This window comes from Ovis aries, chromosome 19 (genome assembly GCF_016772045.2).
Source record: "Ovis aries strain OAR_USU_Benz2616 breed Rambouillet chromosome 19, ARS-UI_Ramb_v3.0, whole genome shotgun sequence".
In the NCBI taxonomy this organism is placed as follows: Eukaryota; Metazoa; Chordata; class Mammalia; order Artiodactyla; family Bovidae; genus Ovis; species Ovis aries.
In genome coordinates, this window is record NC_056072.1 from 46,374,290 (window position 1) to 46,388,979 (window position 14,690).

General features: G+C 40.0%; 1 protein-coding gene across 3 annotated transcripts in view; it reads right to left on the minus strand.

The window, feature by feature from the left end:
- The window catches only part of CACNA2D3 (calcium voltage-gated channel auxiliary subunit alpha2delta 3), an 879,694-nt gene that overhangs the window by 332,840 nt on the left and 532,164 nt on the right, over nt 1–14,690 (minus strand). The window lies entirely within an intron of this gene.

Here is a 14,690-nt window from a genome sequence, read left to right on the forward strand (position 1 = left end):
TTGTAGCCCCAAATGGCTGACATGAATCTTGGGCAGGTTAGTAAGAATAATGCAAATCCCATGGCACCATGACCAACCAAAAACTCTTAAATGACTATCACAAGGAATAAATGTTTATTTTTTACAACATACAATCCAATCCTTTAAGCCCATCCTCAAGCTAGGTACACTGGGTATGGAGACAATGGGAAAGGAAATCCAGCAGAATTCCTACAGTATTTTTGCAAAGTTTTTAGGCTTCTTGCACAAAGTAGGGCTCATTTTATTTTCATTAAAATCTGTGGTTTTAGAAACCTTAACGATACAATCAGATTTCCCTATAATTTGTTTCTGATCCATTTTTGAACATCAGATGATCTTTTTTGGTGGGCTGTCCACATTTCATTGGTACTGATAAAGACCAGTGATGATTTTTAAAGCCTGGAAGAAAATTTCAGCTCAGTTGCCAAGTTGGTTTCTTTCAGGAACCAGAGGCACTTCAGCACTATAAAAAGAACCTGACTTCTTTCATCCACTCTAGCCCAATTCCATTTAAATTTAGAATAGAGAATTCTGCAGCCTTGGCCTTTGGAATAATTGCTGACAATTTATACTGTTTGAAAACTTGCTATGACTTTTGGGGAAGGCAGGGCAAAGGACAAGTGTTGTATAGGTCCATGTCTCTCCATTAAGAGCGGCTGATGTTTCCCCATAAAAAGGGACTGGTGATAACTTCTATTGCAATGGACTACTATGAGAATTACATAAGACAGCTCCTTAAAAACACTTTTAATGAAGCCTAACACATAGTATACAGTCAATTAAAATGTATAGTGTAACTACTATTCTTCTACCAACTGTTTATTTAATATCTCATAAATGATAAAAACTAAAACTATGTATGTTAGATTAAAATTCAGCATCATAGCTATTATTTATTGAAAGTAGACCATGGAGCAGCATTGTCTGGTAGGAATTTTCTACCATGATGAAAATATTATACAGTTGAGCCAATATGGTTGCCATAAGCTAGATGTAACTATAAAACCTTGAAATGAGGCTAGTACAACCCAAAAACTATATTTTGAATTTTATTTAATATTAACTCATTTAAATGTGAATGTAAGTAGTCATATGCGGCCCGTGCCACCATATTAGATAGCACACTCATCCTCCGAGTGAGAGAAAATAGGCTGAAGAACATAATACCACTGGGAAAAGCAACATTTGAATGACAATGATTACTTAGCACTTCTCCACATTATGGGTTTGAGCAGATGAGGGTGAACTGGGAGTTAAAATTCTGGATCTATCACTCACAGGTTGTGTACGCCTCGTCAGATCTGTCAGATTCTCTGACCCTTGGTTGCCCACAGCTATGCTGAGGCGTTGGGGATAGAAAATAAAGGCTAGAAATGGGTTCTGCTACGATTGGGAAAGCCATCAGTGACAATCTCGTACGTGTCTGTGTCACACACAGGCTATAAACACACAAGCACCCACGCAAATGCACAATGCAACATCACGGTTAATAGGATGGTTTTCTTGCTTTTTGGTCATTCATTTACCAAGAGTCTAAACTGTCTAATAACCAGCCTGGCTAGGTGGTGGGATCTACTGGGACAGAGTGAAAGTTCAACTAACATTACTCAGCATATGCTAAATACATGCACAGCTTGAGGTCAATGTTGTAACCTTCATTTTAGGGAGACGATAAACTGAGGGATGAAGCAAAGGCACAGAGGAGAGCAGGAACTTAAATCCAGCTTAATATAGTCTCAGTTCAAAAGAACCACTGCTGAAAACTACAACAGTAAATGGAGTATGCCTATGTCATAAAATGCTGCTTGTCTAATGAGGGTAAGACAAACGCAATACACAGGAGAGGAAAAGAGGCCACAAGACTAGCTTCCAGGTAACTTGGATAGGGAACAGGCGGTCAAGTGAACAAGCAGGTTGTTGTCCAAGGAATGGAATGCTTGGGGTTCTTAACAGCAAAAATGGGACTTTCTGCCCTGCTACACCCATGTCAGCCCCCTTCTGCCTCGCTCCTCCAGCATCCTGCCCAGTGTTCCCTCCTGGTCCTCTCTCTCCTGCCTGCTGCATCTCTCAAGCATCCTATCACTGTCTTGCTCTAGCAAAGACTGGCTGTCATGGGGTCAAAAGGGAAAAGTCAAACTGTAAAACTGGTAACTAGATACCATCAACTACCTATGACTTGAGCTACTTTTTTACATCCTTCGATTTTGTCACTTCCAGATGGCTTATTTATTTTAGACAAGAGAGAAGCGACATAAAACGATATAAATATAAAATACCTTATATTTATCTTAAGTCTTTTGAGCAAGTTCAGCATCTTTTATGTTTCTAATGGAACACACTGTCAAATTCATTTAGCAATCATGAAATGATAACAGCAATTGCACCCTAAATACCTTTCAACGGTCTCAATAACCTTTCATATCCCAGTCTTGCTGAACTGCTTGCACTTACATGGTTTTGGTGATTTGTATAAGCTTTCACTCACTCTCCCACACATTCTTGTATTTGTATAAACAGTTATATTTTTTGGAAAACACAAAGGGTAGGAGAAGAATATATGTGGGCCATTGCCCATGTATCAATTTATAAAATGCATCATAAGAGATGAAAAGTGTTAGGCAAATGTTTTTCTTATTTCTATGCTGTTAACACTTTCCCCAGTCATACTGCATCTCCTTCCCCAAATGTTCTAATCATGTTTTATTCTGACTGTAAGAATTCTGCTTACTTGAACGTTTTCATCTCTCCAAAGATGATGGCAAGCAAGAGGCAGAGGTTTTGTTTTAATCTTTTGCTTGCCCTCCTGAATGTCAAGTATTTGTGTTCAACATTTTAAAAATCAATAGGGACTGAAAACATATCAAAATTAATATCAGATAGTTCAGAGTAGAATATTAAACATGTCTTATGTTTTTCTAAGACAACTTTTAAAAACAGGACTGACAACAAAGCAAGTATAAAGTTTATGAAAATGGACAACTCTCACTGTATTATATTTCCCTTTGTCTGGAAGCCAGTTCTTTTTAAAGAGTTCAAAGGAAAATAGAACTGTGACTCATCTTCTAAACAAACACCACCATTCTGGTATGTCAATGAGTTAAACTTCCCCATAGCTCCTGATGTCCAAACTTATCCCCCAATTTGCTATTCACATTCCTGAGACTGCTCCTTGGTTATAAACCTCCTATTGTTGCTATTTAATTCTGTATCCACAAGGCAGTTTCCTGGGAAGCACCGTGAGTAATCAATTGTCACTGTGATCTGACAACAGCTTGAAAATATTGTTATATAGATTGTTTGCAGTTGACTGTTTTATTTTTTATTTTTTTTTTTTTTAGTTTTTATTTTTTAAATTTTAAAATCTTTAATTCTTACATGCATTCCCAAACATGAACCCCCCTCCCACCTCCCTCCCCATAACATCTTTCTGGGTCATCCCCATGCACCAGCCCCTAGCATGCTGCATCCTGCGTCAGACATAGACTGGCGATTCAATTCACATGATAGTATACATGTTAGAATGTCATTCTCCCAAATCATCCCACCCTCTCCCTCTCCCTCTGAGTCCAAAAGTCCGTTATACACATCTGTGTCTCTTTCCCTGTCTTGCATACAGGGTCGTCATTGCCATCTTCCTAAATTCCATATATATGTGTTAGTATACTGTATTGGTGTTTTTCTTTCTGGCTTACTTCACTCTGTATAATCGGCTCCAGTTTCATCCATCTCATCAGAACTGATTCAAATGAATTCTTTTTAATGGCTGAGTAATACTCCATTGTGTATATGTACCACAGCTTTCTTATCCATTCATCTGCTGATGGACATCTAGGTTGTTTCCATGTCCTGGCTATGATAAACAGTGTTGCGATGAACATTGGGGTACATGTGTCTCTTTCAATTCTGGTTTCCTCGGTGTGTATGCCCAGAAGTGGGATTGCTGGGTCATAAGGTAGTTCTATTTGCAATTTTTAAGGAATCTCCACACCGTTCTCCATAGTGGCTGTACTAGTTTGCATTCCCACCAACAGTGTAGGAGGGTTCCCTTTTCTCCACACCCTCTCCAGCATTTATTGCTTGCAGATTTTTGGATCGCAGCCATTCTGACTGGTGTGAAGTGGTACCTCATTGTGGTTTTGATTTGCATTTCTCTAATAATGAGTGATGTTGAGCATCTTTTCATGTGTTTGTTAGCCATCCGTATGTCTTCTTTGGAGAAATGTCTATTTAGTTCTTTGGCCCATTTTTTGATTGGGTCGTTTATTTTTCTGGAGTTGAGCTGCATAAGTTGCTTGTATATTTTTGAGATTAGTTGTTTGTCAGTTGCTTCATTTGCTATTATTTTCTCCCATTCAGAAGGCTGTCTTTTCACCTTGCTTATAGTTTCCTTTGTTGTGCAGAAGCTTTTAATTTTAATTAGATCCCATTTGTTTATTTTTGCTTTTATTTCCAGAATTCTGGGAGGTGGATCATAGAGGATCCTGCTGTGATTTATGTCTGAGAGTGTTTTGCCTATGTTCTCCTCTAGGAGTTTTATAGTTTCTGATCTTACATTTAGATCTTTAATCCATTTTGAGTTTATTTTTGTGTGCGGTGTTAGAAAGTGATCTAGTTTCATTCTTTTACAAGTGGTTGACCAGTTTTCCCAGCACCACTTGTTAAAGAGATTGTCTTTACTCCATTGTATATTCTTGCCTCCTTTGTCAAAGATAAGGTGTCCATATGTGTGTGGATTTATCTCTGGGCTTTCTATTTTGTTCCATGGATCTATATGTCTGTCTTTGTGCCAGTACCATACTGTCTTGATGACTGTGGCTTTGTAGTAGAGCCTGAAGTCAGGCAAGTTGATTCCTCCAGTTCCATTCTTCTTTCTCAAGATTGCTTTGGCTATTCGAGGTTTTTGTATTTCCATACAAATCTTGAAATTATTTGTTCTAGTTCTGTGAAAAATGTGGCTGGTAGCTTGATAGGGATTGCATTGAATTTGTAAATTGCTTTGGGTAGTATACTCATTTTCACTATATTGATTCTTCCAATCCATGAACATGGTATATTTCTCCATCTATTAGTGTCCTCTTTGATTTCTTTCATCAGTGTTTTATAGTTTTCTATATACAGGTCTTTAGTTTCTTTAGGTAGATATATTCCTAAGTATTTTATTCTTTTCGTTGCAATGGTGAATGGAATTGTTTCCTTAATTTCTTTTTCTACTTTCTCATTATTCGTGTATAGGAATGCAAGGGATTTCTGTGTGTTGATTTTATATCCTGCAACTTTACTATATTCATTGATTAGCTCTAGTAATTTTCTGGTGGAGTCTTTAGGGTTTTCCATGTAGAGGATCATGTCATCTGCAAACAGTGAGAGTTTTACTTCTTCTTTTCCAATTTGGATTCCTTTTATTTCTTTTTCTGCTCTGATTGCTGTGGCCAAAACTTCCAGAACTATGTTGAATAGTAGCGGTCAAAGTGGACACCCTTGTCTTGTTCCTGACTTTAGGGAAATGCTTTCAATTTTTCACCATTGAGGATAATGTTTGCTGTGGGTTTGTCATAGATAGCTTTTATTATGTTGAGATATGTTCCTTCTATTCCTGCTTTCTGGAGAGTTTTTATCATAAATGGATGTTGAATTTTGTCAAAGGCCTTCTCTGCATCTATTGAGATAATCATATGGTTTTTATTTTTCAATTTGTTAATGTGGTGAATTACATTGATTGATTTGCGGATATTGAAGAATCCTTGCATCCCTGGGATAAAGCCCACTTGGTCATGGTGTATGATCTTTTTAATGTGTTGTTGGATTCTGATTGCTAGAATTTTGTTGAGGATTTTTGCATCTATGTTCATCAGAGATATTGGCCTGTAGTTTTCTTTTTTGTGACATCTTTGTCAGGTTTTTGGTATTAGGGTGATGGTGGCCTCATAGAATGAGTTTGGAAGTTTACCTTCCTCTGCAATTTTCTGGAAGAGTTTGAGTAGGATAGGTGTTAGCTCTTCTCGAAATTTTTGGTAGAATTCAGCTGTGAAGCCGTCTGGACCTGGGCTTTTGTTTGCTGGAAGATTTCTGATTACAGTATCAATTTCCGTGCTTGTGATGGGTCTGTTAAGATTTTCGATTTCTTCCTGGTTCAGTTTTGGAAAATTGTACTTTTCTAAGAATTTGTCCATTTCTTCCACATTGTCCATTTTATTGGCATACAACTGCTGATAGTAGTCTCTTATGATCCTTTGTATTTCTGTGTTGTCTGTTGTGATCTCTCCATTTTCATTTCTAATTTTATTGATTTGATTTTTCTCTCTTTGCTTCTTGATGAGTCTGGCTAATGGTTTGTCAATTTTATTTATCCTTTCAAAGAACCAGCTTTTGGCTTTGTTGATTTTTGCTATGGTCTCTTTTGTTTCTTTTGCATTTATTTCTGCCCTTATTTTTAAGATTTCTTTCCTTCTACTCACTCTGGGGTTCTCCAACTCTTCCTTTTCTAGTTGCTTTAGTTGTAGAGTTAGGTTATTTATTTGACTTTTTCTTGTTTCTTGAGGTATGCCTGTATTGCTATGAACTTTCCTCTTAGCACTGCTTTTATAGTGTCCCACAGGTTTTGGGTTGTTGTGTTTTCATTTTCATTCGTTTCTATGCATATTTTGATTTCTTTTTGATTTCTTCTGTGATTTGTTGGTTATTCAGAAGTGTGTTGTTCAACCTCCATATGTTGGAATTTTTAATAGTTTTTCTCCTGTAATTGAGATCTAATCTTAATGCATTATGGTCAGAAAAGATGCTTGGAATGATTTCGATTTTTTGAATTTATCAAGTTTAGATTTATGGCCCAGGATGTGATCTATCCTGGAGAAGGTTCCATGAGCACTTGAAAAAAGGTGAAATTCGTTGTTTTGGGGTGAAATGTCCTATAGATATCAATTAGGTCTAACTGATCTAATGTATCATTTAAAGTTTGCGTTTCTTTGTTAATTTTCTGTTTAGTTGATCTGTCCATAGGTGTGAGTGGGGTATTAAAGTCTCCCACTATTATTGTGTTATTGTTGATTTCCCCTTTCATACTTGTTAGCATTTGTCTTACATATTGTGGTGCTCCTATATTGGGTGCATATATATTTATAATTGTTATATCTTCTTCTTGGATTGTTCCTTTGATCATTATGTAGTGGCCTTCTTTGTCTCTTTTCACAGCCTTTGTTTTAAAGTCTATTTTATCAGATATGAGTATTGCCACTCCTGCTTTCTTTTGGTCTCTATTCGCGTGGTATATCTTTTTCCAGCCCTTCACTTTCAGTCTGTATGTGTCCCTTGTTTTGAGGTGGGTCTCTTGTAAGCAGCATATAGAGGGGTCTTGTTTTTGTATCCATTCGGCCAGTCTTTGTCTTTTTGGTTGGGGCGTTCAACCCATTTACGTTTAAGGTAATTATTGATAAGTATGATCCCGTTGCCATTTACTTTATTGTTTTGGGTTCGGGTTTATACACCCTTTCGTGTTTCCTGTCTAGAGGATATCCTTTAGAATTTGTTGGAGAGCTGGTTTGGTGGTGCTGAATTCTCTCAGCTTTTGCTTGTCTGTAAAGCTTTTGATTTCTCCTTCGTATCTGAATGAGATCCTTGCTGGGTACAGTAATCTGGGCTGTAGGTTATTGTCTTTCATCACTTTAAGTATGTCTTGCCATTCCCTCCTGGCCTGAAGAGTTTCTATTGACAGATCAGCTGTTATCCTTATGGGAATCCCCTTGTGTGTTATTTGTTGTTTTTCCCTTGCTGCTTTTAATATTTGTTCTTTGTGTTTGATCTTTGTTAAATTGATTAATATGTGTCTTGGGGTGTTTTGCCTTGGGTTTATCCTATTTGGGACTCTCTGTGTTTCTTGGACTTGGGTGATTATTTCCTTCCCCATTTTAGGGAAGTTTTCAACTATTATCTCCTCAAGGATTTTCTCATGATCTTTCTTTCTGTCTTCTTCTTCTGGGACTCCTATAATTCGAATGTTGGAGCGTTTCATATTGTCCTGGAGGTCTCTGAGATTGTCCTCGTTTCTTTTAATTCGTTTTTCTTGTTTCCTCTCTGATTCATTTATTTCTACCATTCTATCTTCTATTTCACTAATCCTATCTTCTGCCTCTGTTATTCTACTATTTGTTGCCTCCAGAGTGTTTCTGATCTCATTTATTGTGTTATTCATTATATTTTGACTCTTTTTATTTCTTCTAGGTCCTTGTTAAACCTTTCTTGCATCTTCTCGATCCTTGTCTCTAGGCTATTTATCTGTGTTTCCATTTTGATTTCAAGATTTTGGATCATTTTCACTATCAATATTCGGAATTCCTTCTCCGGTAGATTCCCTACTTCTTCCTCTTTTGTTTGATTTGGTGGGCAACTCTCCTGTTCCTTTACCTGCTGAGTATTCCTCTGTCTCTTCATCTTGGTTATATTGCTGCGTTTGGGGTGGCCTTTTATATTCTGATAATTTGTGGAGTTCTCTTTATTATGGAGCTTCCTCACTTTGGGTGGGGTTCTATCAGTGGCTTGTCAAGGTTTCCTGGTTAGGGAGGCTTGTGTTGGAGTTTTGGTGGGTGGAGCTGGGTTTCTTCTCTCTGGAGTGCAGTGGAGTGACCCGTAATGGGTTATGAGACATCAAAGGTATTGGGATAATTTTGAGCTGCCTGTATATTGAGGCTCAGGGAGTGTTCCTGTGTTGCTGGAGAATTTGCGTGGTATGTCTTGTTTTGGAACTTGTTGGCCCTTGGGTGGAGCTTGGTTTCAGTGTAGGTATGAAGGCTTTTGATGAGCTCCTATTGCTTAATGTTCCCTGAATTCAAGAGTTCTCTAATGTTTTCAGGCTTTGGGTTTAAGCTTCCTGCTTCTGGTTTTCAGTTTTATTTTCACAGTAGCCTCTAGACTTCTCCATCTATACAGCACCGATGATAAAACATCTAGGTTAAAGATGAAAAGTTTCTCCACCTTGAGGGACACTCAGAGAGGTTCACTGAGTTACAAGGAGAAGAGAAGATGGAGGGGGTAGTTAGAGGTAACTGGAATGAGATGTGGTGAGATCAAGAGAGGAGAGGGCAAGCTAGCAAGTAGTCACTTCCTTATGTGCGCTCTATAGTCTGGACCGCTCAGAGGTATTTACAGAGTTATACGGGGAAGAGGAGAGGGAGGAAGTAGACAGAGGTGACCAGGAGGATAAGAGAGAGGAATGAGTAGGAGAGAGACAAATCCTGCCAGTAACCAGTTCCTTAGGTGTTCTCTACCGTCTGGAACACACAGAGATTCACAGAGTTGGATAGAGAAGAGATGGGGGAGAAAAGAGACAGAGGCCACCTGGTGGAGAGAAAGGAGAGGCCAGAGGAGGAGAGAGTGGACAAGCCAGTAATCTCGCTCTCAGGTAAACTTGGGTAGTGAAGTTTGGGTTTTTAAATGTACAAAATTGACAACAAAGATTAAAAATCTGGAGTAGAGGTTGGATTTTCAAAGATACAATATTAAAGAAAAGCAGAAGGAAAAAGGAAGAAAGAAAAAAAAAGAATTATTAAAAAACAAACAAACAAAAAAAACAAAACAAAACACCAACAACCATCCAAAGAGTATATATGGTGTTTGCCTGATTTTGAAGACAATGGTCTGCTTTTCTGGTTGCCTGATGTCCTCTGCCAGCCTACAGAAGTTGTTTTGCGGAGTTTGCTCGGCGTTGAAATGTTCTTTTGAGGAATTTGTGAGGGAGAACGTGATCTTCCCGTCCTATTCCTCCGCCATCTTTCCCTCCCTCTCCACAGTTGACTGTTTTAAACGACTGTAAGGAGACAACAGCAACCATGACAGCAGAGGGTCAAAAGGGGCAAACAACATAATTTTCTGTTTGCAGAAAGCGTTGCTAAGATAACATATTGATTGTTCATAATTAAAGAAAATAAGAATGAATGACATGCCAACAATGCAGATCACCACGCCTACGAGCAAAATGAGACTCTGGAAGGAAAAAAAAAAAGGCTTGGCAAAGGGAAAAAGGCTAAATGAATGACCTGTTGCAGTGTAAAGGTATTTAGCAAATATCCTACCTTCTTTCCTCCCTTACCCTCTTCTCAGCAGTATCTTTACTGTTCATTAAAATGAGTGATTTGAATTCATGGAAGGCAGTTAGAAAAGGCCTAGAAGTATCTTGCCTACAGCACTCTTGCTGCAATGCCCTCTCTCTGGAATGCATGAAAAATCAGTGTGCAAACTGCTCCATTCCCTTCCCAGACAAGGGAGAGTGGGGCATCATGTAGCCAGGGGGAGGGAAGAAAAGGAAAGAGAAAGGTAATGGACATGAAAGAAAGGGTAATGGACATGTATAACTGAGAGCAAGATCTCTATACAAATGGTTGGAGAGGGACTTTTCCCCACAAACTCAGAATCCTTACTTGTCCCTTGAAACTGGTGGGATTAGGAAGAACTGATGCTATTGCTACCAAGAATCCACCTTGGAAGAGAAGGTTGTTGTTCCCAATCATACTTGGAGGAAATTCAACTGAGGCTGTCAAGACCCTCCCTGGAAACACAAAGACTCTGAATCTCACAGAGGGATGTACGGAAGATGTAAGGGGTCAGGCTCCCCGAGAAGGTGCTTCCATCACTTGTTAAAATTGGAGCCCTTGCTCCTGTGAGGCCCAAGGCAGTCCCGGTGGACTATGTGAGAAAGAAACTGTACTGACCAATTAAGCTTATCCATGTAGGCACCATGCCCACAAATTGGTCCCTTGACTTCTTTTATGATTCTGCGCATGAGTGCATGCTAAGTTGCTTCAGTCGTGTCCAACCCTTTGCCACCCTATGGACTGCAGCCTGCCAGCCTCCTCTAGTCATGGAATTCTCCAGGCAAGACTATTGGAGTGGGTTGCTATGCCCTCCTCTGGGGCATTGTCCCATCCCAGAGACTGAAGTGGTGTCTCTTACTTCCTGAATAAGCAGTTGGGTGCTTTACTACCAGAGCCACCTTGCATAAATGCTGAAAAGGAGGCGTGAAGAGCCACATGACCCCAAAGTGCCCCAACCCCTAATTGCCCATACATCTTTCCCCTATGTAAGGGAAAAGCAGTACGGTCACACACCAGCTTTGGGCTGGGATGATCATGAGTCTGAAGGAGGGGCCAGTGGAGTTACTCCAGATGCGGGAGTGGTCCTGATCTTACCCACATCATCTTCATGAAGACATGAAGGTGAGGAAAACCCTGGAGTTGGTATAGCTGACCCTGCAGTGGTAGGCTGGGGAGGGAAGGGCTGGGTGGCTCTCTATGCAAATGAAACGGCTTCTCTAAAGCAGTGGGTCTCCCCTTTACTGCGGATAATTATCGCCTTGGGTGCCTGTTATAATGCAGATACCTGGGACTGACTCCAGATAGAGTTAGAAACTCTGAGGCTGGGGCTCTGATACTGATTTTTAAGAGAGCTCCAGGAGACTCCCAAGCTAGGAGGCTTCAAAACAGGTTCAGAAACACTGCTTCTTACCAGTGGGTTTCACAAGCAGAACTCTGTGGACACCCCTGAATTTGAGGAAACCAGTCCAAGAGATAATGGAAAGTAAGAAAGGATGATTTTCATCACAATCTTACTGGCTAATTTAGAAGACTACACTTATTTTAGCATCCTTCAAAAATGCTGTCTGGAGAGTTTAGTCCTGGGGCAGAGAATCAGAGATTTTCATGAAGTGGAACCACAGAGAGACTGGGTATGCAAGTAATGTGGTGAGGATAGGTACATGAATTCAACCCGGGAAACAAAACCACCTCTGAAGGAAACATCCTATGACAAGGAAAAGCAAACGATGTGAATTATAAAATCAGCTGATGAAGGACAGCAAATGCATTTCTATGTATTGCAGATAGAATCAAGCCTCATAGGCATCTAGAAATAATTTCTGGATGTCAGTGTAGCAGGAAGTAACCTCCTCCCCTGCCAGGCAGAATGCCACTGTGTTCAGAATGGGGACCTTCTCATCAACCACCTCAAGATGAAATAAATGCGAAGCCTGCAGCAGTCCCCTGCTGACTCAGGGAGGCACTGGCCCAAAGCACAGGTAACACTAGTAATTATTTGTAAAGTTACAGCTGTCAGCAGCTAAAATTGAAGTCCTCAAGATTTTTATGTTTATAATGATGGAGTCACTACAAGCTAGAAGCACGGAGATTTGAAAAGAAGCAAATCTCAAAGCAGTGGAGGAGTCACACCAGAGAGAAAAATGGCAGGCAGGAAACATACCTGCTCAGGGGCTTGGCCATGCCGTCCACCTCTCCAGCCAAAAGTGAGGAGAGAAAAGAGAATGAGAGGCAGAAAGAAGAGGAAACATGAGAGCAAAGTCCTTTTCAGAAACTGTAGCCAAAGCAGAAGCCATAAAGGAAATAACTGATTTTCTGACATCACAAAATTTTTAAATTTTGACATGGCAAAAGCCACCATAAAAATCAGAAGGCAAACAAGAAAAGTGAGAAAAATACCTGTGGATGATGACAAAGGTTAATATTGTTATATAAAATGGCCTCTTACAAACTGGTAAGGAAAAAGATGATTTTCTGGATTTAATCCCTTGATTTCAAACAAAAGGAGGCAAAGAGTTTGATAAGTCATTCACAGAGGAGGGAAAACATACGACTGTACAAAAACATATTAGTAATAAACAAACTGCAAATTAAGAGGAGGTTTCACTTATTCTGCAATTGGATTGGCTAAGAGATTTTAGTTTAACAGCTTTATTGAGATATTGATATACAAAAAAACTGTGCATATTTAATATGTAAAATTTGATGAGTTTGGACATATGTAAACACCCATGACACTATCCCCAAATCAAGAATAGACAGTATCAATCTCTAGGAACAGTTGGTGGGCAATGGAAGGTGCCCATAGAAAGAAGGCGAGGAAAACTACATCTGGATTTTGGCTAATTAATAAGGGAGCAAGCATAGAAGGGAGCTGATAGAATGGATCCTCTCAGACAGAAGGTACTGAAACCCAGCAAGAAGAACCTTGGATTCTTTCTTAGAGTAACTCCTTGAGTCTGTGAATTATGGCATTTTGAGTCTAGAGCATCCCCCAGCCACTCTGTCATAGGATCTGAGCAGTGTGCCAGCAGAATCCTCTAATTCATCCTGCAGCCACTGAACAGTAACAGGCAGGGCAGCCAGCCTGCGAGAAGACATCTCAGCAGTCCAAGGGATGCAAGGAAAATAGCAAGAGCATACAGAGTTTTCCAAAAGGTTGAAATATATTTCATTCAAAGAACTGTCTTGTATTATGATATAATGTCCTGCCTACATTTTAGTGCTAAAATGTCCATTCTTCTATGAGATGATAGATAGTAGACAATGGTTATTCTGTTTTGTTTTTCTTAACATTCTGACTAAGCAAAATAAAATACTGCCAATTTTTCTTTCCTGATTTACGAAATCCAGATATCTAGTACACAACTGTCTAACCTATAAGCCCTGATTAAGAAGAGTTGGCAATTTCATTTGTGGGAGCAAAATCTTAATGGCTTTTTCCTTCAGGCCCTTGCTAGGTAAATTCTCAGCAGAGGATGATAAAAAATTGCCTTAACGTTGAACAGGTTTGGCCAAGAAGAGACATCTGTGAAACAAGAGCAACTCTTTCCAAAAAGGGCGTCACAACACAAAAATCTACCTGCAGAATGAGATAAACAGGAAACTGGGCTATAGGGCATCCTGCTTGTTGGTGATTTGAGGCAGGTAACCGAGCTGAAGTCCATCTTGCTTGTTGATGGGTTGTATCAAGAGCTGAGACCTGGGAGTTTCAAAGAAATGCTGATAGGATGCACAGCTGAAATAGAAGCCCAGTTCTAACTACTATCTGGAGAGGCCTCTGACCCTGACCAAGGAAGAAAGCAAGCAGGGCGCTTCTGAGCCTGCAGCCCATCGCCCAGGCTTGCCTCTGCTCATGTCTGCTGCTCCCCCTGCAGGCAGTGCTGGTAGTGCAGGCGCAGCAGGCCCAGGGAGGTGGCGCTCTCCTGAAACACTCTCCTCGACAGAAGGGCCTGGTTTAAAAGAAATTCTTAGAGGGGGAGAAGGAAAACACATCTGACCAGAGGATCAACAGAAATTAATCTTACTAATTTAACTAATTATCAGCTGCTGTGATGACTGGTGGCAGCTTATTAAAAGATAGAGAAAGATTGATGGAGACCTCTACTGCAGTCTCACCCAAGAACCAGCTCTTGAGGTTTAAAAAATCTCCTGCTCATATGAACATCTCACTAAGCACACAGTAAATGAATGCAAAAGTGTCCTACACACAAAGGAAGCACCACCACCCACTCACACACACCCTAGAACTGCCCCTTCTCCTTGCCACATGGGTCTGAAGGAACTCAGAATTTGCTCATTTTCATGTTAATAAACTAAGGACTTTAAGTGAGAGATTAGTATAATTACTTTTCTTCCTAAGCTGTCTGCTGGGAATGTACTTCTGGCACCCTCCTTTGGAGTTCTGATAACCTCTTCCTGGCCAGGGAGGCTGAAGGCAGCCAGGCCTCCATCACACACCCTTCCTTCTTCCCCTGCTCGCTGAACTGAGCAATCCTGCCATTTGTGACTGGAAGCTGATCAGTGAACCCCCAACTGTGCTCTTTTGCTGACTATGTAGTCGCACTACTTGTGTGGCATCTTGGAGCCCTC